The 24,958-nt window shown below is 39.9% G+C and overlaps 2 pseudogenes; both read left to right on the forward strand.

The window, feature by feature from the left end:
- On the forward strand, positions 4,094 to 4,895 carry LOC102183098 (annotated as a pseudogene).
- Positions 14,851 to 21,802, forward strand: LOC102183359 (annotated as a pseudogene).

Genomic DNA, 24,958 nt, shown 5'->3' on the forward strand with positions numbered 1-24,958 from the left:
GGGTGCGATTCTCTGCTTGGTTTTCAGCAATCTCAGCTGAGTGGTGCATGCATGCTATGTCGCTTCATTTGTGTCTGACTCTAAGTGACTCTATGGACTGTAGGCCTCCAGGCTCCTCTGTCCAAAGAATATTGAAGTGGGTTGTCATTTCTTCCTCCAGGGGATTTTCCTGACCCAGGGATTGAACCCACTTCTCTTATGTCTCCTGCATTGCCAGGCAGGATCTTTACCACTAATGCCACCTGGGAAGCCTCAGCCCAGTGGTGGGAAAAGGTAAGGGTCTCCTTCAGGGCACACACAGAAACCTTGGGTCCTTTATAGAGTGCTGAAACGGGGCATTCCAGTCCCTGAGCTCAACCTTTTCACTCACCTCTTAGTTCCAGCAATATTAAGAGCAAGCAGCCAATGTTATTACATTCATTACTTTCTCCCCAAAGTTCAAAAGTATTGTAAACAAAGTCACCAAGGAACTTACTTCTTCTAAGAGGTGATGAATCCCATGGATAGAGGAGCCTGGCAGGTTACATTCCATGGGATGGCAAAGAGGCAGACATGACTTCAAGACGTGATGGGGACTATCCCATGCAGATATGTTCCGAGTCTGTACTGCTGAATCAGGACATGGACTATCTGTGCTCTCCTTACCGCTGAAAATCAACTCATTAGTGTCTTTACTTCTAATCAGATTCGAAAGCCATCTCCAAAAACCCAGAAACCAATGAAAAGCTCTCCCTTAAATTCCATTTCTCTAGAATCACTCCTCATAACAGTGGACTCATAAGACATTATTTAATATTCTTAAAATGAAATCCTATATTGTATTTTGCAGAAGGAAATGGCAACCCACTCCAGTATTCTTGCCTGGAAAATCCTATGGACAGAGGAGCCTGGTGGGCTACAGTCCATGGGGTTGCAAGAGTCAGACAGGAGTTAGCGACTAAACCACAACCACGATCATATTGGCATATACAGAAATGCCAATGAGTGCTGTAGAACTTTCTGCTAATCTTAAATTTGCAAACAACGTAAAAAATGTAAGAAGACTAATACTAAACAGTAAGTGTACTTCTTTTTAAAGATTTTTGAATGTGAACCATTTCTAAAGTCTTTATTGAACTTGTTACAATATTTCTTCTGTTTCATGTTTTGATTTTAGGCAGCAAAATTTTAGCTCCCCGACCAGGGATCAAACTCCCACCTTGGAACTACTAAAACACCAGGAAAGTCCCAGATTCACACCCCCCCCCCCCGCTTTTTTTTATTTTTTTTGATGACCCCTAGTAAAGGCTTATCAGTTGTGTGTGTCTTTTCAAAAAACCAACTCTTGATTTCACTGACTTGTTCTATTGGTTTTTTGATCTCTGATCTTAAAATTTTCTCTTTGGTGTATCACTTCCTCTGTCTGCTATCTTATGTGTAGTTTTTTCCTGATTTCTTTAGATGGTAGGTTAGATTGCTGATTTGAGATTTTTCTTGCTTCTTGAGGTAGGTTTTTATCCCTATCAAGTTTTTGAAATTTTCTGCTTTTATTTTATTTGCTTCAAGGTAATTTCTTATTTTCTTCTGATTTCACATGGATCCATTGGTTGTTGATAGCCTGTTGTTCAGTGTCCATGTTTGATCCTCTTGAATTAAGTAATTGTTAAAAATCACCGAGCCATTAGATCTAGGTGATTTTATTTTATGACATACTCTTTTTGACCCCATCCCTTTTTTCTGAGTGTATGTTCTGCATCCACAGACAGAAGTCAATAATAATATTTTTTTCTACAAGATTTCCATAATAATTGGCATTGAGTTATGAAAATGAGTCTAAATTGATTTGATTTGTGCCAGTGATCCACATGAGTTCTTAATCATATTCCTCCTTTTTCTTCTGTTTCTTTGAATGTACTTGCTAGGTATTTTGTCTCATTCCATTTCTCTACCAGTACTTTTGTTGATGGTTTGGTCCAGTGGTTGAAGGTGAGGAAAGTACTAGTTTCAGAGCAGAGCCACATCACAAGGAAGTGAAGAATCCAGAGGGACAAAAATGGTTTATGTCAGTCCCTAACATGTGGGATTTCAGCATTTTCCGCTTTCCTCCTTGTGAGACCCTGTCACCTTCAGGGATCATGAAAAAAAAAAAAGCCTCTCAAATATATCCAGTTGTCTCCTAAGAGTGCCAACTAGAAACTTGTAATTGCTTCCAGTAATTAACAACTGAGAGAAAAGTTTTCAGAAATGTTCTTGGCTCCCAAGCCTGCACTCCCATCACTGCTGCTGGTGAAATGATAATTGCAGCTTTGATGGGAGGGGAGGGGAGGACACAGCATCTCAAACCTGCATATCAGGGACCGACTGCCTGCCTCCCACACACGAACTGGGTATAATGACCATCAGGGAGCCCACTCTCCTGGAAGCAAGAAGGTGTCAGGTAAGGGTGTTCTATTTCAGTCTGAGAGGGCAGAGTCTGTGAAAGAGAGGCAGATCAAGATGCTGAGTGATCATATCAGAAAGGGGCAGTCTTCTGTGTAGTCATTGGATTCAGTACCAACACTATGCTTAAGGTAGTAAAACCCTGAATTATGGGTCGAGATGGCAAAGAGAGATGGGGTCCTCACCCTAAACCAATCCCTGCTGGCTCCTCCTGCAGTTTAATTTAATCCTCACTGACAGTGGCTGTTGTGATTCAGTCCAAGTGGTAACAAAACCTGATTTTTTTGAGGTGTTTAAAAATGTAGATATAAAATCAATTTTCTCTTGAGTCTGCCTCAGGGGAATCATAGACTAAATGTTCAGGATGACTAGAGGGGCCACAAGAATAACTCCAGGGTGGTAATAAACAGTATGGTGAGTCTGCAAAAATCATGTAATCCTGTACAGAAAGTGAATGCAACTGGAAATGGCTTGAAGGGAAATGTTTTCTCTGACTCTGGATATTAATGGAGACAGTAATTGTGTCCTCACTGAAAACATCCAGAGTCCATTGATTATGGTGAGGCTGTCTTCACTCTTCATGTTATGAAATGAGCAGTTAAGGAAACTTCACATAATGCCAAGTTTTAGGCCGCAGCTCTCAGTCATATATCGTATTGTTTTTGCCCATTTAAAAGGTGTTTTAATATGAATCTAAATGCCTCATATTTTAATTTATGAAATGCATAAGAATAGATCCCTTGCAGGTGCTGATTTGTATATATCTCTGGTATGTTAATATCATTTGAAAAGCCTAATTCATTGCCATAGATTCAATTAACTCTGCTATTAATGAGTAGATATCTGTATCACTGGAAAATGATAATAATTTACTTTTTCCTTTTGTACTACTTCATCATGCATGACTATTTTATGTCTCAAGTTAATGACTTTATATGGGATTATTTAACAGTTTCTGGAGTACTTGCATTATAACTGCTTTTCTGAAATAAAAGCAAAAGACTTCCTGTTCCCATCCTAATTCTGAGCCATCCTCATCTTCATGACATTACCCGGTCCTGGGGCAGGCTCCTCCCGTATTCTCCTGGCAGGCAGCAGTACATGTACATATACTAAGACACCTGAAGCCTCATTTATAATACAAAATGCCTTGCCTCTAATAAAAATTATGAAATAGCAGCAGTCAAATATCAAAGAACAAGTTCTGAAAACAAAACTAAAGATATATCTGAATTATTATAGGAACAGTTAACTAACTGTTTGGCAAAGTCGGGGTTCAATGAACTATCTTTACCAGTCCAGTGGGTTTCAAGTCTTCACTCTGTCCAAGAGCAGATTTTGACAAATATTCAACCTCTCTGTGCTTATGTCACCCTCCTCTGTATCATTAATGTCACATAAGTACCTGGCTCATAGATTGTTGAAGAATGAAGTGATCATGTGTAGAACCTACAGCTTTTAATTTTACATAGTAATGTTCTTTAAATATCATATATGCAACTGTTTAAAGCTGCTGGTAACTGAAGAACATAAAGTAAAGGTTTCTCAGTGGGAACTAAGGGTAAATGGAGAATACTGGATTTCAACTGACATGATGTGTGTAACCCACACCTCATGTTCCCATGCAGGACATTCTAACTCACAAGACAAATATCAGTGACTGTGAACCGAGAGGATGGCCAGTATTGATTTAACAATAGGCGTTATCTTCTTAATGCAGATGGTGCTTGGAATCCCGGGGAATTTCTCACTCCTTTGCCATCATATCATCCTTCACTTCACTGGCTCCAGGTTAAGGTCCACGGATTTGATTCTTAAGCACCTGATTGTGGCCAACTCCTTGGTCCTCCTCTGTAAAGGTGTCCCCCAGACAATGGCAGTGTTTGGATGGAAGCATATGCGCAGTGATTTTGGCTGCAAACTTCTCTTCTTTTTGCACAGAGTGGGGAGGGGAGTGTCCATTGGTAGCATCTGCCTCTTGAGTGTCTTTCAGGTGATCACGATCAGTCCATGGAACTAAAGGTGTGCAGCGCTGAAAGTTAAAACTCCTAAGTACATCGTTCCCTCTATTTTCGTGTATTGGATCCTGCAAATGCTGGTAAATTTCATTTTTCCTCTACATATAAATGGCAAATGGAATGACAAAAACAATGCAAACAAGGATTTTGGATACTGTTCTTCTATTCATCCTGACAAAATCCAACAGTCATTGTCTGCAGCATTGCTATCACCCCCTGATGTTCTATGTTTGGGGCTCATGCTCTGGGCCAGCAGCTTCATGGTTTTCAGCCTGTGCAGACATAAGCATCATGTCCAACACATTCATAGGACCGATAGCCCCACTAAATTCTCCCCTGAGATCAGAGCTACCAAAACCATCCTTCTCCTGGTGAGCACTTTTGTCTATTTTTATAATCTTTCCTCCATTTTTCAACTCATGATGGCTCTTTTTGATTATCCCAGCTGGTTCCTTGTGAACATCACTGTAATCTTGGCTTTGTATGTCCCAACTGTCAGTCCCTTTCTGCTCATGAGCTGTGCCTATAATGTACACAGGCTCTATTTTGCCTGGATAAGGAATACAAAGTCCCCTACTATTATGAGAAATGTGTGAATTGGGTATATTTCTGAAGTGTACAGTTGACCATTCATTAATTCACCTCAGTTGTTGTTCAGACATTCAGTCATGTCTGACTCTTTGCAACCCCATGGACTGCAACATGCCAGGCTTCCCTGTCCTTTAACATCTCCTGGAGTTTGCTCAGACTCATGTCCATTGAGTCGATGATACCATCCAACCATCTCTTCCTCTATCATCCTCTTTTCCTGCCTTAAATCTTTCCCAGCCTCAGGGTCTTTTCTAATGAGTCATTTCTTCGCATCAGGTGGCCAAAGTATTGGAGCTTCAGCATCAGTCCTTCTAATGAATATTCAGGATTGATTTCCTTTAGAATTGACTGGTTAACCCAGAGAGATGTTGTGGGGAGGGAGGTGGGAGGGGGGTTCATGTTTGGGAACGCATGTAAGAATTAAATATTTTAAAATTAAAAAAAAAAAAAAGAATTGACTGGTTGGATCTCCTTGCAGTCCAAGGGACTCTAGAGTTTTTCCAACACCACAGTGCAAATTATCAGTTCTTCAGTGGTAAACTTTCTTTATGGCTTCTCCTCAGAGATCTAGCTAAAATTTTGAATCTCAAGAGAATCATAAACATGACATGCTGAGCATCTTCTTCAAAATAAACAATTGTAATAGTATTGTCATGACATATAGTTATCTTGTAAAGAATTATATGATTTAATTTTTCTAATACTTTCAGAAAATGAGTTCAGAATTTATGTGATAATAAACTCAAGTCTTGAAACAATCTGCATATATTCAGGTGTGTAGTTTTCAGTCTGCTACAGTACGTTTCCTAAAGTTATACAGGCATGAACTTATAGAGAAAGGTATGCATGACTGTGGGTTAGCATGTGCAATAGTCATTAATGAAACAGAACAAGTTAATGTCCTCACAGAATAAGGAGTGACTTGGTAGGGAGTTGGAATTTAAAATCCATCTCCTTCAGTAGAGACTTTGGCAGTCCATTATGAGTTTATAGATAACATGCCTAGAGAGGTGGTAGTACTTATTAGAAATATGTTGTCTGGAACTGAGATTAAAACATTTAAATACTTTCATGCAGAAATGACCAGATTGAAGTGAAATGTACTTTCCAAAAAGAAACACAAAACAAAAGAATATTCCAATATTTTTAAAACAATAGATGAATTATGTCAGCTGATTTTTAAAATTAAAATGTATTTGATATATAGCATTATGTAAATTTAAAGTGCACAAAATATTGAAATAATTTTATTGTCTTGCGTGTACATAGCTGTCGAGTTTCCCAGCATCACTTTTGAAGAAACTATGTTTTCTCCATCATATATACATATATATATATCTCCACTATATATTATTTCATCCATGTTTGTGTGGTGGGATTTAGTCTATTTCATGCTCATTCACAAAGGAGGTGTATTAAGGTCTTTATAACAAGCATAGAATGGGAGGAGAGAAGGTCCTGGAAGGAGAAAATCCTCAAGAGGGAGGTCCACCAGCCCTCAGTGGTAGGGCTTATTTGCCATAGATTAATTGACCAATAGCACATGGGTTTATTTCTGGCCTCTCTATTCTATTCCAATTATTTATGTGTCTATTTTTGTGCCAGTTTGATACTATTTTGGTGACTGTAGCTCTGTAATATAGTCTGAAATCAAAGAGCTTGTTTCCTCCATTGTCTTCTTCTTTTTTTTTTGAAAGCAGATACGTAATATGCTTACCAAATTCCAATGGTGTGACTGAATTGGATGGATATTCTCTTTCTCAAAACAGGAAATCAGATAGAGGAAGCAACTCATCTGTCCAAGGCAGGTAAAATCCAAGGAGGGTAAATTCTCTCAGACTTGAAAGTTTGAGAAATATCATATTTGACTGGATATTCTGTCCCCTGGACTACCTGTGTACAACCCCACCTTTCAGACACCAGTGGCCATGACCACATGTACAGTGCATACTGTGGTTCATCACACCATTCACTAATAAGAGCAGCTGTTGCTTTGTGAAATAATGGCTGAACCAGGGGCTAGGATATATATATATATGTATATGTATATATATATATATATATATATATATATATTTCCTTGAGAATCCTATATTAAATAGCTTTAAATAAGAAGTAAGAAGAACCATAATGATGGGCTATATCAGAGACACACAGAAGTCACCTGAAAGAACTGCCAATCACCAAGTTGGACAATTTGATTTTTTAAGAAAGTGATTTTGGGTTATAACTCAAAGTATAGAAATTAATGTGTACCAGTGAAACTGAAATGAAATACAGTTGAATAAATAATGTATTTGAGGAAACAGAATTCCTTTTCAGAAAGATTTTCCATAATTGTGTTAAAAGTTTATATGAAAAAAGTGGAAAATCACATCCCATGCTTAAGTGTGGCATAGTGTCTTACTTTCAATGAGTTCACCATGAAAGGGGACAAAAGTAACATTTGATGAGCAACTCAGAGGCCCCTACCTCATCCTGGAGACCGAGGTTAATATCAACAGTGATAAGTCATGTTGGTTGTATGGACCCTTGACATGATGAAATGAAAATGGTTCTTATACCTCTGCAGTCTTCCTCCCCAAAACACAGAACCCAAGTATAATCATGAAAGAACTGTCACATTCAGTTCAGTTCAGTTCAGTCGCTCAGTCATGTCCAACTCTTTGCGACCTCATGAATTGCAGCACACCAGGCCTCCCTGTCCATCACCAACTCCCGGAATTCACCCAAACTCATGTCCATCGAATCAGTGATGCCATCCAGCCATCTCATCCTCTGTCGTCCCCTTCTCTGCCTGCCCCCAATCCCTACCAGCATCAGAGTCTTTTCCAATGAGTCAACTCTTCACATGAGGTGACCAAAGTACTGGAATTTCAGCTTTAGCATCATACCTTCCAAAGAAATCCCAGGGTTGATCTCCTTTAGAATGGACTGGTTGGATCTCCTTGCAGTCCAAGGGACTCTCAAGAGTCTTCTCCAACACCACAGTTCAAAAGCATCAATTCTTTGGTGATCAGCATTCTTCACAGTCCAACTCTTACATCCATACATGACTACTGGAAAAACCATAGCTTTGACTAGATGGACCTTTGTTGGCAAAGTAATGTCTCTGCTTTTCAATATGCTGTCTAGGTTGGTTATAACTTTCCTTCCAAGGACCAAGCGTCTTTTAATTTCATGGCTGCAGTCACCATCTGCAGTGATTTTGAAGCCCAAAAAAATGAAGTCTGACACTGTTTCCACTGTTTCCCCATCTATTTCCCATGAAGTGATGGGACCGGATGCCATGATCTTCGTTTTCTGAATGTTGAGCTTTAATCCAACTTTTTCACTCTCCTCTTTCACTTTCATCAAGAGGCTTTTTAGTTCCTCTTCACTTTCTGCCATAAGGGTGGTGTCATCTGCATATCTGAGGTTATTGATATTTCTCCCAGCAATCTTGATTTCAGCTTGTGTTTCTTCCAGTCCAGCATTTCTCATGATGTACTCTGCATAGAAGTTAAATAAGCAGGGTGACAATATACAGCCTTGATGTACTCCTTTTCCTATTGGAACCAGTCTGTTGTTCCATGTCCAGTTCTAACTGTTGCTTCCTGACCTGCATATAGGTTTCTCAAGAGGCAGGTCAGGTGGTCTGGTATTCCCATCTCTTTCAGAATTTTCCACAATTTATTGTGATTCACACAGTCAAAGGCTTTGGCATAGTCAATGAAGCAGAAATAGATGTTTTTTCCTCTGCCTTTTCTAAAACCAGCTTGAACATGTGGAAGTTCACAGTTCACGTACTGCTGAAGCCTGGCTTGGAGAATTTTGTGCATTACTTTACTAGCATGTGAGATGAGTGCAATTGTGCGGTAGTTTGAGCATTCTTTGGCATTGCCTTCCTTTGGGATTGGAATGAAAACTGATCTTTTTCAGTCCTGTGGCCACTGCTGAGTTTTCCAAATTTGCTGACATATCGGGTGCAGCACTTTTACAGCATCATCTTTCAGGGTTTGAAATAACTCAACTGAAATTCCATCACCTCCACTAGCTTTGTTCATAGTGATACTTTCTAAGGCCCACTTGACTTTACATTCCAGGATGTCTGGCTCTAGGTGAGTGATCACACCATTGTGATTATCTTGGTCATGATAGCTGTGAAAAGAAGAGAAGCAAAAAGCGAAGGATAAAAGGAAAGATATAAGCATCTGAATGCAGAGTTCCAAAGAATAGCAAGGAGAGAAAAGAAAGCCTTCCTCAGCAATCAATGCAAAGAAATAGAGGAAAACAATAGAATGGGAAAGACTAGAGATCTCTTCAAGAAAATTAGAGATACCAACGAAACATTTCATGCAAAGATGGGCTCGATAAAGGACAGAAATGATATGGACCTAACAGAAGCAGAAGATATTAAGAAGAGGTGGCAAGAATACACGGAAGAACTGTACAAAAAAGATCTTTCACGACCAAGACATCACCAGATGGTCAACACCGAAATCAGACTGCTTATATTCTTTGCAGCTAGAGATGGAGAAGCTCTATACAGTCAGCAAAAACAAGCCTGGGAGCTGACTGTGGCTCAGATCATGAACTCCTTATTGCCAAATGAAGACTGAAATTGAAGAAAGTAGGGAAAACCACTAGACCATTCAGGTATGACCTAAATAAAATCCCTTATGATTATACAGTGAATGTAAGAAATAGATTTAAGGGACTAGATCTGATGGAGTGCCTGATGAACTATGGATGGTGGCTCATGACATTTTACAGGAGACAGGGATCCAGACCATCCCCATGGAAAAGAAATGCAAAAAAAAAAAAGTCACATTAATCTCAGTTAAAGTCATTCCAGAAAATACGAGACTAGTGCTTCTCAAATCTGTCACCATCATTAAACCTGAGGAATGTCTGATTAATTGTCACAGCAAAGAGGAGACTAGGGAGTGATGACTACAACGTGACAGTTGGTATCTGGATCAATTCTTGGAAAAGAAAATGGATATAAAAGAGAAACTGAGAAAATATGAATAAAGTATTGACTTTAGTTAGCACAAATTAATTACTATTTGTTCATTAATTAAACAACATGACACATACAAGATTTCAGAGTCACCAATTGAATGTGAAATATAAGGAGACTCTGTATAGTCTCACCATTTTGGAAAATCTAAAGCTATTCTAAAATAAAATCTTCTTTAAAAAACCCAACTTGACATAATTCTCGATACATAATTGTGTGAACCCCACAATTTTTCTCCTGAGTTATCCTTTGTAATACATAACAAGAGGGTGCGATTCTCTGCTTGATTTTCAGCAATCTCAGCTAAGGGGTGGGAGAGGGTAAGGGTCTCCTTCAGGGCACACATAGAAGCCCTCGGGTTCTATATATGGTGCTGGAATGGGGCATTCCAATCACTGAGCTCAAACTCTTCATTCATCTCTTAGTCCAGCAACATTAGGAGCAAGCAGCCAGTGTTAATACATTCATCAGTTTCTCCCAAATGTTCGAAAGTATTGTAAGCAGAGTCACTCAGATACTTATCTAAGAGGTGATGGGGTGTATCCCATGCAGATGTGTTGGGAGTCTGTACTGCTGAATTGGGGCATGGACTCTCCATGCTCTTTACTGCTGGAAATGAACTCATTAGTGTCTTCACTTCTAATCAGATTCGAAGTGAAGTGAAGTGAAAATCGCTCAGTCGTGTCCAACTCTTTGTGACCTCATGGACTTAGTCTATGGAATTCTCCAGGCCAGAATACTGGAGTGGTTACTCTTTCCCTTCTCCAGGGGATCTTCCCAACCCAGGGATTGAACCCAGGTCTCCACATTGCGGGCAGATTCTTTACCAGCGGAGTCACAACGGAAGGGCTTCAGATTCAAAAGCCATTTCCAAAAACCCAGGAACCAATGCAAAACTCTCCCTTAAATTCCATTTTTCTAGAATCACTCCTTATAATAGTGGACTCATGACATTATTCGATATTCCTAACATGAAATTCTCATACAGCAATGCTAATGAGTGTTGCACAACATTATGCAAACTTTAAATTCACAAACAACGTAAGAAATGTGAAAAGTCTAATACAAAACAGTACATGTACCTATTTCTTTTTCTTTTTTTTAATGTGGACCATTTTTAAAGTATTTATTGATTCTGTTACAATATTGCTTCTGTTTCACATTTTGCTTTTTGTCCACAAGGGATGTGGGATCTTGGCTCCCTTTCCAGGGATCAAACCTGCACCCCTTGCACTAGGAGGTGACTCTTAACTTCAGCACCACCAGGGAAGTTCCAGGTTCTCTCTCTCTTTCTCTCTCTCTCTCTCTTTGTTTTTTTTTGATGAACTCCAGCTAAAGGCCTATCAGCTATATGTATCTTTTCAAAAAACCACCTCTTGGTTTCATTGACTTGTTCTGTTGGTGTTTTAATTTCTGATTTTTAAAATGCTCTTTGATTTATATCATTTCCTCTGTCTCCTATCTTTGACGCTTTATGTAACTCCTTTTATAATTTCTTTAGATGGTGGGTTAGGTTGTTTATTTGAAATTTTTCTTGTTTCTTCATGTAGGCTTTTATCATTCTCAGTTTCTCTTAGAATTGCCTTTTCTATTTCTCGATTTTTATTATTTTTTCTTCCTTTATTTTTGAGTTTATTTATTTATTTTTTTAATTTTTATTTTTACTTTATTTTACTTTACAATACTGTATCAGTTTTGCCATACATTGACATGAATCCACCACGGGTGTACAAGAGTTCCCAACCTGAACCCCCTTCCCACCTCCCACCCCATATCATCTCTCTGGATCATCCCTGTGCACCAGCCCCAAGCATCCTGTATCCTGTATTGAACCTAGACTGGCGATTTGTTTCTTACATGATAGTATACATGTTTCAATGCCATTCTCCCAAATCATCCCACCCTCTTCCTCTCCCTCAGAGTCCAAAAGTCCGTTCTATACATCTGTGTCTCTTTTGTTGTCTCGCATACAGGGTTATCATTACCATCTTTCTAAATTCCATATATATGTGTTAGTATACTGTATTGGTGTTTTTCTTTCTGGCTTACTTCACTCTGTATAATCGGCTCCAGTTTCATCCATCTCATTAGAACTGATTCAAATGTATTGTTTTTAATGGCTATATTTCTCGATTTTTAAAGTTTCTATTTTTATTTGCTTCAAGGTAATTTCTGATTTTCTTTTGATTTCCCATTGATCTACTGGTTTTCATTAGTATTTTATTTAGTCTCTCTGTTTGATCTTCCTGAATTAAGTAATTGCTCAGAATATTGAGCCATCAGATCTAGATGATTTTATTTAAGAGCTACTCTTTTCGAACCCTCTCTTTGTTTCTATGCATTTATTCTGCATCCCATTCTTATCACCAACAGAATTAAATAATAATAAAGTGTATTTTCTGACAAGATTTCCTTCATAATTGCCATGAAATTGTGAAAATGAGTCTAAATCAATTGATTTTATTTGTGCTAATGATTCATATAATGAGTTCTCCCATGTTCCTCCTTTCCCTTTTATCTCTTTGAATTTACCTCCCAGGTGATTGGACTCATTCCATTTCTCCACCTACACTTGAATTGATGATTCAAAATAGTGGACTGTTGAGAAACATCTCATGGAAGTGAAGAGTCCAGAGAGACCCAAGTAGTTACCTCAATCATGTGTGTATTTCAGTATTTCTTTACTCTTCCATGCAAGACCCTGTCTGCCATTAGTGGTCAGGGAAAATAAGAAGGCTTTTGGAAACATTCCTTTAGTCTCCTAAAGGTGCAAACTAGAAACTTGTAATTGTTTCCAGTAATTAACAACTGAGAGAAAAGTTTCCAGAAATGTTCTCAGATCCCAGGCCTGCACTCCCATTGCTGCTGCAGGTGAAATGATAATTGCAGCTCTGATGGGAGGAGCAGGGAAGACACAGCATTACAAACCTATACCTATATATCAGGGTCTGGCTGCCTCCCTCCTACACACATACTGGGTATAATGACCATCAGGGAGCCCACTCTCCTGGGAGCAGGAAGGGGCCAGGTAACAATGTTCTATTTCAGTCTGAGAGGCAGAGTCCATACAAGAAAGGCAGATCAGGATGCTGAGTAAGCGATTATATCAGAAAGGCACAGTCTTCTGTGTAGTAACTGGATTCAGTGCCAACTCCAGGTGGGAACATGGGAATATTGTGAAGTATGAGCTGAACTGATAAAGAGAGATGGGGTCCTAATCCTAAACCATCTCAGGCAGTTTAACTGAATCCTCACTGACAGTGACTGTTGTGGTTTGGTCCAAGTGAAAAACGAAACCTGATTGTTTAAGGTGCTTAAAACTGTAGATGTAAAATAAATTCCCTCTTGAATCTACCATAGGGGAAACATAGACTCAATGTTCAGGGTGAGGAGAGGTATAGCAATAATAACTCCGGGGTGGCAAAAAAGAGTATGACGAGTCTGCAAAAAATGTTATCCTGTGCAGAAAGTGTATCCAAATGGAAACAGCTTGAAGGAAAATGTTTTCTCTGACTCTGGATGTTAATGGAGACAGTAATTGTGTCCTCACTGAAAACATCCTGAGTCCACTGATTATGGTGAGGCTGTCTTCACTCAATATCATGAAATGTTAAGGAAAGTTCACATAATAATGCTGAGTTTCAGGGAGCAACTCTCAGTCATATATCATATCGTTTCTGCCCATTTAAAAAGTATCTTAATATCAATCTAAATATGTGGTGTTTTCATTTATAAAATGCATAAAAATACATGCCTTGCAGGTTTTGATTTGTATATATCTCTGGTATATTAATATCATTTGCAAATCCTAATTCATTGTCATATTTTCTATTACAAATAGATAATTGTATCACCTGAAAATAATAATTTAGTAACTCCTTACACTAATTAATCATGCATGAGTATTTTATGTCCCACAGTTTATGCCATTACATGTGACTATTTAACAATTTCTGGGATACATGCTATTATCACTGCTTTTCTGAAATAAAAGCAAAGGATCTTCCTACTGGCATCTTAATTCTGAGCCATTCTCATTTTCATGACATTACCTTGTCTTGGGCAGGTTTCTGCCAGATTCTCACGGCAGCAGTGCATGTACATATTCTAAGACAGCTAAAGCCTCAGTCACACTACATAGTGCCCTCCAGAATAAAACTTTACAAAACTGGAATCTTCTTATAATGGAAATTATAAAATAGTACCAGTCTAAAATCAAAGAACATGTTGGGAAAAAAAGCTAAATATAAATCTGGATTTATATGAGCACAGGTAATTAACTTTTTGGCAGAAATAGGGGATCGAAGCACTTTTTTTACCAGTCCAGTGGGTTTCAAGTCCTCACTCTGTCCTAACAGTAGATTTTGACAAACACTCAACCGCTTTGTGGTTATCTTACCCTTCTCTGTATCATTAAGGTCAAATAAGTGTCTGGCTCATAGATTTTGAAGAATGAAGAACTGACCACGTGTAGAGCCTGCAGTGATTACTTTTATGTATTAGTGCTCTTTAAATTGGAGAAGGAAATGGCAACCCACTCCAGTGTTCTTGGCCTGGAGAATCCCAGGGATGGGGGAGCCTGGTGGGCTGCCGTCTATGGGGTCGCACAGAGTCGGACACGACTGAAGCGACTTAGCAGCAACAGCTCTTTAAATATCATACATGCAACTGTTTATAAACTTCTAGTTTCCAAGTGGGAACTAATGTTAAGTGGAGAATATGAGATACCAGCTGACACTGTGTATGTAACCCACACCTCATGTTCCCAGGCAGGATATTCTAACTCACAAGACAAGTATCTGTCTGTGAACTGAGAGAATGGGCAGCAGCAAGTTGGCAATAGGCATAATCATCTTAACTCAGACGGTAGCTGGAATCCTGGGGAATTTCTCACTCCTTTGCCATCATATCATCCTTCACTTCACTGGCTCCAGGTTAAAGTTCACAGATTTGATCCTTAAGCACCTGACTGTGGCCAACTCCTTGATCCTCCTCTGTAAAGGGGTCCCCCAGACAATGGCAGTGTTTGGGTGGAAGCATATGTGCAGTGATTTTGGCTGCAAACTTCTCTTCTTTCTGCAGAGTGGGGAGGGGAGTGTCCTTCAGTAGCATCTGGCTCTTGAGTGTCTTTCAGGTGATCACAATCAGTTCCTGGAACTCCAGGTGGGCAGTGCTGAAAGTAATAGCTCCCAAGTACGTGGTTTTCTCTCTTTTCCTGTGTTGAATCCTGCAAATGCTGGTAAATGTCATTTTTCCTTTCCATATAACTGGCAAATGGAGTGACAAAAACATCACAGAGGAAAGAGATTTTGGATACTATTCTGCTGTTCATCATGACAGAACCCTCAGAGAGGCATTGTCTGCAGTGTTGCTATTATTTCCTGATGTTTTATGTTCGGGGCTCACGCTCTGGGCTGGCGGCTCCATGGTTCTCATCCTGTACAGACATAAGCAGTGAATCCAATGCATTCGGGGGACCAACACCTTCCCCAGGACCTTCCCTGAGTCCAGAGCTACCAAAACCATCCTTCTCCTGGTGAGCACTTTTGTCTATTTTTATACTCTTTCCTCCATTTTTCAACTTGTTGTGTCTCTTTTTGATCATCTGAACTGTTTCCTTGTGAACAAGACTAATCATAGCAGCATGCTTCCCTAGTGCCAGTCCCTTTCTGCTCATGAACTGTGACTCCAGTGTACGCAGGCTCTACTTTGCTTGGATAAGAAATAAGAAAATCCCCTACTATTATGTGATATATGTGAATTGTATGTATTTCCACAGTGCACAGTTGCCAATTCATTCATTCCTTCACTTTCAGTGTCCAAAGAGATTTTTGAAGTGGAACCTAAATAAGAATTGCTTCCAGTCTGATTCATGTTGTTGGTAGAATTTGTTTCCTTTAATAGACTTACGCTTGAATTCTCTCCATAAGTTGAGTCCCCCTCCTGTTTTCAATCTCTTATCTTTCAGTTATCTCTATTTGACTTCTAAAGTTCAGATGAGTATAATCAACCCACCTTCCTTAACCAGAAAAATCTGTTTTAGTCAGCGGGGGTGGGGGTGGGGGGCTGCTATACCAAGCATACCCCAGGCGACTGCTCCAAAATGGTGGAGCAAGAAAACTGTGAGCTCTTCACTTCTCATGGACACACCAAAGTTACAACTCTATACAGAGCAAATATTGATGAGGAAAACTGGAAGCTACCAGAAAAGGTCTGCTACAACTCAAGAAATGTAGAAGGATCCACAACAAGACAGGTAGGAGGGTTGGAATCTCTGTGTAGTCAAGAAATGTAGCGCTGGGTGCATGACCTACATACAGGAGCATAATACAACTACAGAGATTCTCCTCAAGGGGTGAGGGTTCTGAGCCCTACATGGAGCTCTAACACGGAGAAGATGAGCACCCAGAACACTTAGCTTTAAAATCCAGCAGGGCTTTCTTTCAGGAGAGCCACAAGGCTGTGGGAACTAGAGCCTCCACTCTCTCTCTCTTCTTTTTCAGAGGTATAGTTGATTTACAATAGTGTATTAGCCTCAGTGTACAGCAAAGTGACTTGGGTTTTTTCTTCAGATTATATGCCACTTTAGGTTATTACAAGATACTGAATATATTTCCCTGTACTATAAAGTAACTCTTTAAAAATAAGGAATATCAAAAACAGCAAGAGGAAAGGAACAAGTTACCTACAAAGAACACCTGTAAGGCTATCAATTGACTTTTCAGCAGAAACTCTGCAGGTCAATGGGTGTGGAACAGTATTACTTAAAAGATGAAAGGAAAATAGTGGATTGGCCAAGCAGTTCATTTGAGTTTTTCTGTAGGATCTTATGGAAAAACCCAAATGAACTTTTTAACCCAACCAATATCTGTAACCAAGAATACTCAGCAAGGCTTTCATTTAGATTTGATGGAGAGGTAAAAAGTTTTACAGACAAGCAAAAGTTAAGAATTCAGCACTATGAAACCAGCTGTAAAAGAAATGTTAGAGGGACTTCTCTAAGCAGAAAAAAAGGCCACACTAGAAGCATGAACATTACAAAAGGAAAAATCTCATTGGTAAAGGTGGTAAATCAACCATGTTCAAAGCTAGTAAAATGCTTTAAAAATATAGTATAAAGCATCCATTTCCTCAGAAAGTAAGAAAGGAAGTAAAAGACATGTGCTTGGAAACCTGTAAGACACTGAGGAAAGAAATTACAATGCAAACAGGTGGAAAGATATACCAGATTCATGGCTTGGGGGATTAGAATTGTAAAAATGAACACACCACCCAATATAAGCTACGTCTTTAGTGGAATCTCTTTTATGTTCCCATCCCTCCTGTAACTCTTATTCCCCACAGTGCAAATATGTGATATGCCCTTAACGTTTTAGCTTAACGTTTTTGCTTAACCTCTGAGTTCCCTTAAATCACGCAGTGGACTTGAAACCTACTGCAGCCTTCAAATCCATGTGCTGTTTACTCCTGCACCTCTTTCCTCCTGTACACTGCACCCCAGAATCTCTTGCCCTCACCTTACCCTCTCACCTGCCCCCCATGTCCTCTTGCTTATCTCTCTCCATTACACCCACTCCCAGTCATACCCACAGGCATTCCAGAGTTTATACCATACTCCCCACCTCAAGAGGCAAAGCTCTCAGAAATTTTTGAAAGATGAATGTCTAATATATTATCCTTGAGTCCTTTGACAGGATGGACAGAGGGTAAAATGCATATGTTTCTGCCCTTTTTCTGGCCTTCACTCCCCGGAAAAGATGCAGCCTTACCTTATACAAACACATGGTGGACATAGTAACCCTCTTGATGACTGAATAAATGATTCTGTGAAAGTGAGTGGGATTGTGTCTTTTTTGTTGCTGTGTGAGTGAAGAGTGTGCAATAATGTGAGTGTGGTTCCATGTGTCATGAGCTTCTGTGAGTGTGGGATGAGTGTGGAGTATGGGGTGGTTAAGTATATATTTGAGTGCAAACACGTGCGTGTCAGACTATGTATGTGTATATTTGTGTTTGGAGTATGTGTGGCCAGATATGATTGCATTCACTGACTTGGAAGCAGAGGGTCATGTGGTGGTGAAGAATGAGCAAGGGGGAAAGAAAACTTGAATTAGTAGAAATCTGTGAAAATGTATGTAATAGCTTTGTAGGATGGAATCACTGTCTCCTTAAAATCTCATTAAATCTCTATTTACCTCATACTGGCTCTTCAAATGTTAGCACATTCAGAGATACTATTGCCATCTGTCTTGTGACACTTATAGTAAATGTACTAAATACAGATGCTCAGACAAAGATGTGCATTTTGCTGAGAGCTGTGGCCAGAGACCAGGAGATGACGTCTGCAGAGAACAATGAGCGGTCTGGCCTTGTCCTGGGCTGCTGTACCCCTTGCATCTCTTCCTTGTCTGGTGCTAATCTATATCTTTCCATATAATAAACCATAACTGTGAGGAGAAGAGCGCCAGTTAGTTCTGAGTCCTTCAGGAGTATTACCGAAATGGGCATGGGTTTGGGAAAGCCCACACTTGCAGTTGGAGTCATAAGTGGATGTGCTTTTGTGTGAACTGTGTTTCCTTTAACTTCCCAGAGGGACCAAGAACACACGTGGGAGCTATTGAGTAGACCTTGTTCAGACTGTGGGTGTGTCTGTTGGAAAATCCGAAGCAGTGATGGAGGTTCTTATTTTAAGTGTCTTCATCAATCTCGTAACCAATGAGCGCTCCTTAATGAAATTTCAGCACAAGTGTAAAGACCTCTGGTAACAATCCAATGCTGTTGAGTTGAGAAAGCAGCACTGGCTTGTCTGAGTTTAAAAGAATCGTAAAAACAATCGGTTATACCACCTGATCCTTGTGCTTTTGTTTATAAAGGATGCTTTTCAAAATGCTCTGTTTTCTGTGGTATATCCCTGTTTGCACTTAATGTCATTGTTAACATCAATCAGTCAGCTCTGTCACTCAGTCATGTCTAACTCTTTGCGACCCCACAGACTGAAGCAGGCCAGGCTTCCCTGTCTATCACCAACTCCCGAAGCTTGCTCAAATTCATATCCATCGAGTCGGAGATGCCATCCAACCATCTCATCCTCTGTTGTTCCCTTCTCTTCCTGCCTTCAATCTTTCCCAGCATCAGGGTCTTTTCAAATGAGTCAGTTCTTTACAACAGGTGGCCAAAGTATTCGAGCTTCAGCATCAGTCCTTCCAATGAATATTATGACTGATTTCCTTTAGGATGGACTGGTTGGATCTCCTTGCAGCCCAAGGGACTCTCAAGAGTCTTCTCCATCACCACAGTTCAAAAGCATCAATTCTTCCATGCTCAGCTCTCTTTATAGTCCAACTCTCACATCTATACATGACTACTGGAAAACCATAGCTTTGATTAGATGGACCTTTGTCAGCAAAGTAATGTCTCTGCTTTTTAATATGCTGTCTAAATTGGTCATAGCTTTTCTTCCAAGGAGCAAGAATCTTTTAATTTCATGGCTGCAGTCACCATCTGCAGTGATTTTGAAGCCCAAGGATATAGTCTGTCACTGTTTCCACTGTTTCCCCATCTATTTGCCATGAAGTGATGGGACTGGATGCCATGATCTTCATTTTTTGAACATTGAGTGTTAAGCCAACTTTTTCACTCTCCTCTTTCACTTTCATCAAGAGGCTCTGTAGTTCTTCTTCACTTTCTGCCTTAAAGGTGGTGTCATTGGCATATCTGAGGTTATTGATATTTCTCCCGGAGATCTTGATTCCAGCTTGTGCTTCATCCAGCCTGGCATGTCACATGATATATTCTGCATATAAGTTAAATAAGCAGGGTGACAATACACAGCCTTGAAGTACTCCTTTCCTGATTTGGAACCAGTCTGTTGTTCCATGTCCAGTTCTAACTATTGCTTCTTAACCTGTATTCAGATTTTGCAGGAGGCAGGTCAGGAGGTCTGGTACTGCCATCTCTTCAAGGATTTTCCACAGTTTGTTGTGATTCCCACAGTGGAAGGCTTTGGTGTAGTCAATAAAACAGAAGTAGATGTTTTTCTGGAACTCTGTTGCTTTTTCGATGATCCAATTGATGTTGACAATTTGATCTCTGGTTCCTTTGCCATTTCTAAATGCAGCTTGAAGATCTGGAAATTCACAGTTCACATCATGTTGAAGCCTGGTTTGAAAAGTTTTGAACATTACTCTGCTAGCATGTGAGATGAGTGCAATTGTGCAGTACTTTGAGCATTCTTAAGCATTGCCTTTCTTTGGGATTGGAATTAAAACTGATCTTTTCCAGTTCTGTGCCCACTGCTGAGTCTTCCAAATTTGCTGGCATATTGAATGTAGCACTTTCACAGCACTATCTTTTAGGATTTGAAATAGCTCAACTGGAATTCCATCATCTTCACTAGCTTTGTTTGTAGTCATGGTTCCTAATTCCCACTTGACTTCACATTCCAGAATGTCTGGCTCTAAGTGAGTGATCACACCATTGTGGTTATCTGGGTCATGAAGATCTTTTATGTTTAGTTCTGTGTATTCTTGCCACCTCTTCTTAATATCTCTTGCTTCTGTTAGATCCATACCATTTCTGTCCTTTATTGTGCCCATCTTTGCATAAGATGTTCCCTTCAGTTCAGTCATGTCCAAATATTCCCTTGGTATCTCTAATTTTCTTGAAAAGATCTCTAGTCTTTCTAATTCTACTGTTTTCCTCAATTCTACTGTTTTGCTCTATTTCTTTGCACTGATCACTGAGGAAAGCTTTCTTATTGCTCCTTGCTATTCTTTGGAACTCTGCATTCAAATGGGTATATCTTTCCTTTTCTCTTTGCTGTTCACTTCTCTTCTTTTCTCAGCTATTTGTAAGGCTTCCTCAGACAACCAATTTGTCTTTTTCCATTTCTTTTTCTTGGGGATGGTCTTGAACATTGGCTCCTGTACAATGCCACGAACCTCTGTCCATAGTTCTTCAGGCACTCTATCTATCAGATCTAATCCCTTGAATCTATTTGTCACTTCCACTGCATAATCATTTGGGATTTCACTTAGGTCATACCTGAATGGTCTAGTGGTTTTCCCTACTTTATTCAACTTAAGTCCAGTTTGGCAATAAGGAGTTCATTTTCTGAGCCACAGTCAGCTCCCGGTCTTGTTTTGTGCTTGAGGGCATTATAATAAAACATCTTTAAATTAATGTTCACATCTTCAGACCCAGTACCAGTAAGGAAAATGCCTTACTGGCATTTCCCTTTGAACTGCTGATTTTTAAGAAGTGGTTTTAAAACAAAATCATGAAAAGTAGATTATATGGGTTGCATATGACCAACTTCAACAGAAAAGTACCATATCTGTAAAGTACCATCTCTTAGAAACTTTTCTGTATTTCCATTTCCAAATTAAATTATTTAATTTGGTTGTTACGCTGGGTCGTCGTTGCACTTCATGGCCTTATTATCGTGGTGGCTTCTCTGGTTGCAGCTCCCAGGCTCCAGAGCACAGGCTCATAGTTGTGGCGCCCCAGCTTAGTTGCCCTACACCAAGTAGGATCTTCCCGGACTAGGGCTTGAACCTATAGCCCCCTGCATTGGCAGGCAGATCCTTATTCACTGTACCACCAGGGAAGTCTCAAATTAACCTGTTTTTAATTATACAAATGAAAAAGTAACATCATGCATGTTCTTCCTTTTATTCCTATCCCAGATATTCTTCTTGTGCTACGTCTGAATCCAAGTCTAATAGTAGTGCAGCTTAGAAGTCCAAAGATGAAGGATGAACTAGATTTTTAGTGGAAGAGCTTCTCAGGGAATCAGGGAATCCCGAGACACACATAACTCATTACTAATCACTCAGACATCAGCATGACTCCTCCTTCCACAGGTGACCTTCCATGCCATCAGGGATCATGAAAAATTACAAGCCTCTTCCCAAACACATCAGTGGTCTCTTTGGAGATACTCACCGGAAAGTCATAATTGGTTTTGGTAATTAGCAACTCAAAAAAAGTTTTTCAGAAAGATCATTAGCGCCTCAAGCATGTCCTGTTATTACCACTCCAAGTGAAATGATAACTGCATTCTGAGGGAAGATGAGGTCACAGAACATAAACCTATATCTCAGGGTCTGACCGCCTCCCTCCCATTCACATCCTGGCTGTCATGACCTTCACCCTGAGCCCACCATCCTGGCAGTGGAAAGGAGTCAGGCGAGTATTTTCTATTTCAGCCCAAGAGACAGAGTTTATGGAAAGAAGTCTGTAAGTGTTCATGTCTGGAAAAGGGATTTGGGGTGTAAGAACAGATTCAGTGGCAAAGCTAGACAGGGAAGCAGAATAAGACTGTAGGTATGAGCTGAGCTTGTAAAGAGATATGAGGATCCTAAACCCTGCCTCATGCCTCCCGGTGTCGTCGAATGAAATCTTCACTGTGGGTGATCAATGTTGAATCATCACAGTGAGGATGAAGAATCATTTTTTTTAAGGTCTTAAGGCTTTTTGTTTTGAAATCATTTTGATGTTACCTTGCATGCATGCTTGCAGGCTCAGTTGTGTCCAACCCTTGGTGGCCCCATGGACTATAGCCCACCAGATTCCTCTGTCCATGGAATTTTCCAGGCAAGAATATTGGAGTGGGCTGCCATTTCCTTCTCCAGAGAATTTTCCTAACCCAGGGATCGAACCTGCATCTCCTGCATTACAGGTGGATTCTTTACCACTGAGCCACATTTACATTACTTTACAGGGTTTAAAGATTAATTTTTGATTATAATTAGAGGTAGGTTTATAATGCCTTTTTGCCTATAATACAGAGTAGGATAGCACTGTGCATGTATGCTCAGTCACTTCAGTCATGTCTGACTCTTTAAGACTCTATGGACCATAGTCCATCAGCTGCCTCTGTCCATGGAATTTTCCAGGCAAGAATACTGGAGTGAGTTGCCATTTCCTCCTCCAGGGGATCTTCCCAACCCAGGCATTGAACCCACGTCTCTCTCATTGCAGGCAGATTCTTTATTGCTGAGCCACCAGGGAAGCCAGGACAGTACAGTAACAATTTTCTAATCCTCTGCATACATTGAGAATATGAGTTTGTTTCTGGATAAAAATGTTTTTTTAAATCAAGCTCTAGGAATATGATACATTTACTAGATACAGTGACTATCTCCATTGAAAACATTTGAGGTCTAACAACTGTGGAGAGATGCTTTCCCTACTCAAGTTAGAGAAGTAACATTTAAGGAAAAGATTACTTTTTAATTATGAATGTTAAGATATAGTCAATGGTTAATGCTGAAAATAATGCCCTCAGGAAAATAATGTACCTCTGGCAGGTACAAAAATCAAAGAAAACACTTCATGTGATGTAGTACGATAGTGATGCATCCATCATAAGCGCTATTTAAAGGTTACATATTCAACTCTGTGAAGCCTCTTAATATTTACTTGAGACCATGAACCTCTCAAGTAAATATTTGTCAAGGCAAGTATGGGATTTCCATTGATCTGAAGACTTGTAGCCCACAGCACATGTTCCAAAACAGGATCCTCTCATTCTGAAGACAAAATACCAGTCACCAACAACTGGCAGAATGGCCTCAGGGGATTTGTAAAGAAGGGTCTGCTCATTTCAGACTACAGGAGGAATCCTAGCATTTTCTTCCTTTACCGTTCTCTCTTCCTAAAGGTTGAGATCCACACATTTGATCCTCAAGCACGCATATACAGTCGCTTCTTGGCCATTCTCTTTAAAGCATCCCCATGACACTGGTAGTTGTTAGTTAAAGCATGTCTTCAGTGACATATCCAATTTTCTATCCTCACAGACCTGGCAGGGTATGTCCATGGATACCTCCTGCCTCTTATGTGTCTCCAGCCATCACGATCCTCCCCAGGAACTAGAGTTGGGCAGAATGGAAAAGCTCCAAAGGAGTGGAGGTTTCTTATTCCTCTGCTGGACCTTGTATAAGCTGCTGCTGCTGCTGCTGAGTTGCTTCAGTCGTGTCCGACTCTGTGCAACCCCATAGACGGCAGCCCACCAGGCTCCCCCATGCCTGGGATTCTCCAGGCAAGAACACTGGAGTGGGTTGCCACTTCCTTCTCCAATGCATGAAAGTGAAAAGTGAAAGCGAAGTTGCTCAGTCATCTCCAACTCTTAGCGACACTATGGACTGTAGCCTACCAGGTATAAGATGGTGTATATAAATTCCCAGTGCATAGACTTGCTGAATGAAGCAATAGATGAACACAAAGAGCAAAGATCTGGGATACCACTCTTCTGAATTATAAAATCAGTGACTCATTATATGCAGCCATGTTGTTATTGTCTGATGTTCGTTGTTGGGCTCATGATCAGGACCTGTGGCTCTCTCAGGCTTATCCTCTACAGACACAATCAGAAGATCCAACATTCAAAGAAATAGCTTTTCCTTAGTTTCTTTAAAATCTATTTATTGTAATAGATTTTATTTTAAGTTAAAAACATATGCACAGGTTATAAGTACACAGCCTAGTGGAGTCTCGGGAATGACCACATCTCTGTAGGCAATGAGTGGATTAAAAAAAAAAAAAACAGACTGTTGAGCTTCCCTGGTGGCTCAGTGGTAAGGAGTCAGGCTGCCAATACTGAGCTCACATGCTGCAGTGAATGAAGCCTGAACACCCTAGAGCTTGAGCTCCACAACAAGAGAAGCCACTGCAATGAGAAACCTGAGCACTGCAACTAGAGAGTAGACCCTGCTCTCTGCAACTAGAGAAATACCCATGCAACAGTGAAGACCCAACACAGCCAAAAGTCAATAAAGAAAATTATATATGTATATATATGTGTGTATATATATATACATATATATATATACATATATATATATGTATATGAATGAAACCGAATGTTGTGGGTCACCTAGAAACCCTCTATACTCCAAGTCTCTATTCCCAAGACTATAGTTTT

The sequence above is a fragment of the Capra hircus genome, chromosome 18 (assembly GCF_001704415.2).
Source record: "Capra hircus breed San Clemente chromosome 18, ASM170441v1, whole genome shotgun sequence".
Classification (NCBI taxonomy): Eukaryota; Metazoa; Chordata; class Mammalia; order Artiodactyla; family Bovidae; genus Capra; species Capra hircus.